A 3,578-nucleotide genomic window follows, 5' to 3' on the forward strand; every position below is an offset into this window, starting at 1 on the left:
CGGAGAAGTTCCTAGAGTATGGGAAAATTGATGACAAGGACCTTCCTCCAGAGCCCACAGAGAAAGCCTTCCCCTGGAGCTGACGCCCGGACTTTGGACTTTTAGCCTACTAGAATGTGAGAGAATAAACTTCTGTTTGTTAAAGCCATCAACTTGTAGTATTTCTGTTATAGCAACACTAGATAACTAAGACAAAGGGTTAGAAATTAAAGCACATATTTTTGGAGGACACAATTGAATTTATAACACCATCATCTCATTCTTGTGCTCCTGTTATAGTTTCTTAGCTAGTCTTTCATGCTTGATCACAAAGCAGGCAGGGCAATATTTTAAAAATATACTGTAGAACAACTTTTCTAACTATTTAGAACTCTGTGACTACCTTTCATTGCAATTAGAATAAAATCTAAACTCACCACAGCCTACGAAGCCATACATAATCTGACCCTTGCCTATGTCTCTGACCTTGAAACCTACATCTTTCAGTCTCATTCACTGTATTTCTTAACCCAACCAAGGATAGCTTCCTGGTGTTCTCTAACACATGGACCTTGTTTCTTCCTATTGTTTTACACTTACTATTCCTTCAGCTTGGAATTGTCTTTTTCTCAGATATTCCTTTATTTGGCTCCTATTCATCATTTAGATTTCAGCTTAAAACCCACATTCTAGATCCTATGACTCTTCTGCTCTATCCTTAGAGAGTAAATGGTAAAGGAGCTATTTGAACTTGCTTTTTTGATTCTGGAACTTATCCTCTTTCCATGCCTCTTATGAAGAGCACCCCTATTCTGTTAATAACATTTATATCTTTATTTATGAAATACTGAGTAGAAAGGCAATAACGTTTTTGAAAAGTTCTCTTCTTAATTATTCTAGCTCAGGAAGAGATTCTAGGTAATTAAATAATCATCTCCTATTGAATCCCTTCTTTTTTTAGATATAATTATTTTCCAACCAACATATTGTTTCCCAAAATGATGAGGAAATAATAAGAATGACCACTAGTTATCATAAATTATGAATCTTTAGTAAGACAATAAAGATGATAGTTTAAAAATAAAATTGTTTCAAGTATAATATCAGTAGAGAGAACTTTATCATGAAAGGAACAGCAAACAAATAAAGCACCATTTAGTAGCAAATTTTTTTTTAATGTTTAATATAAATATTTGAGAATATAAAAGAGTGGATCAAGACATAATAGTACATGTTATGAACATCCAATGACATTTTTCCCCATGACACTTATTCAGAATTCTTCATGTGATTAGAAATAATGTGGTGCTCTTAAAATTAATTTGTGTGCTACAAAGTCTTCTTTAAACTATCTCCTTAAAATTTTACTTTAGTTTATGATTCTTCAAAATTCTGGCAATGCATCCAAAGCGTACATTGAGCCAAAGGATCAAAAATCTAATGACTTACTAGGTAAGTGTCTGTCTGGATGACTCCAGAGATGTTTCTATTAGCTTCTATGCTTTAATGATTCTCTAATCTTGGTTGTTCACTCATTCATTCATTCAACAAATATTTCTTAAGGAGCAAATATGTGCCCATTGCTAGAAACTGAACATATAAATAGCAACAGAATGTAGCATATTGAGTTATGTAAAGTGTTTTGGAATGTTTCTCTTCCATATATGAATTAAAAAAACCATTCACTTGAATCTTATTGCCTTTTTCGCTAAGCTTGCCTTTTTGGTGTCTCCATCTGAAATGTCCTGTAGTAAATTATCTATGAAACCTACTGAGAAAGTGAGAAAGAAAAATGCTGTAAATGAGGAGCTGTGGAGATGGAAGAGTGAAGGAGAAAAAGAATAAGGAAGAGGAAAAGGAGAAAGGAGAAAAGAAGCTGGAAAGATAAAATTTAAAACTATGAAATAAACAAAGAATATTATCATACAACATAGCAGAATATATGCATTTGCTCTTAGTAGCAAAAGATATGTAGAGACCAGAACAGTAGATGGTTTGATAAGTGTCTTAGTCATCTAGTGCTGCTCTAACAGGAATACCACGAGTGGATGGCTTTAACAAATAGAAGTTTATTCTCTCACAGTCCAGTAGGCTACAAGTCTAAATTCAGGGCATCAACTCCAGGAGAAAGCTTTCTCTCTCTGTCGGCTCTGGAGGAAGGTCCTGGTGATGCATCAGTCTTCCTTTGGTCTGGGAGCTTCTCTGCACAGGAACCTCAGGTCCAAAGGACATGCTCTGCTCCTGGCACTGCTTTCTTGGTGGTATGAAGTTCCCACATGTCTCTGTTCACTTCTCTCTTTTATATCTCAAAAGAGATTGGATTAAGACACTATCTAATCTTGTAAACCTCATCAGCATAACCTCGTCACAGTGATAGAATTTACAACACATAAGGAGATCACATATAACCTCATCATAGTGATAGAGTTTACAACACATAAGAAAATCACATCAGATTACAGAATCATACAATACTGGGAATCATGGCCCAGCCAAGTTGACAGATATTTTTGGGGGACACAATTCAGTCCATGACACTGAGTCTATCATAACAGCCCAATGTTCTTCAAAATTGATTCTTCCATGCTTTTCCTAGAAAAATAGTTTTCTGCTCCTCATCCCAATCCTATTGTAGTTGGAGCCCTGGCATCTGCATTTTTAATGAGCCACTGAAATGACTCTTACACACAGCTGACTAGGTGTTTTTTGTATTTTACTTATTTTTGTGTATATGTATTTTTGGAACTACTGGACTAGAAAGTACACCAGAATTTCTATAAGAAAAAATAACATCTAAGAAAAAAAGAAACACCAGTCTATCACCAAGAATATCCCGTAAGCCTGGTAAAATTAGATATTACAGAGAACGTAAGTATATCTTAGTTTAAGACTTTTAAAGAAAGAAAAATATCATCTAAATACAAAGTACTAGTAATTCAATAGTGTATACCTTGTTTACAGACTTGGAAACTATTTAGTATTTGTAATTGTCTTAATAATGAACAATTTATAGCTTATGATCTTCTTTTGATAGGGTTTTCATCTCACAACCACCATAAGAAACAACTATAACTTTAGATAAAAAGACATTGCAAATCCCACAGGACTTTTTTTGAGGCTCAAAGAGGTCAAGAATGTTACCTAGAAATCAAGAGTTCCCTCAAGGTCTTAGCTGTTCAGTAGCGGGTACATGTAAGTTATTCTCCACTACAGAATGAATGCTCCAAGGGTCTTTTCTGGACCTTGTGATACGCTCACCCCAAAAAGAGAGACGAGACTGATGAAGAAGGAATAAAGACCGTTCTGGTACTAAGAGTTCTGACCCTTTCATGAATATACCACTGTATAACCCATTTGTACCTTCTGGCCTTCAGTGGGGCAAATATTTCTTTAATTTCTAAATGAAATAATTTGAATTCCAATCATACTTTAGACTCCAAGAAGTTCATTCTCCTCCCAAATATTTCAGAGAATTCCTGGAGATTGTGCTTACATGTCTTGGTAGTTACTTGTCGGCTCTTGTGCGAAATTCCTGATTTTGGCTGGCTTCCCTCTGATTGTTCTGGCCATCTCACTCTCCCCACCCCACATATTCCTCC

The sequence above is a fragment of the Trichechus manatus genome, unplaced genomic scaffold (genome assembly GCF_000243295.1).
Source record: "Trichechus manatus latirostris isolate Lorelei unplaced genomic scaffold, TriManLat1.0 scaffold00012, whole genome shotgun sequence".
In the NCBI taxonomy this organism is placed as follows: Eukaryota; Metazoa; Chordata; class Mammalia; order Sirenia; family Trichechidae; genus Trichechus; species Trichechus manatus.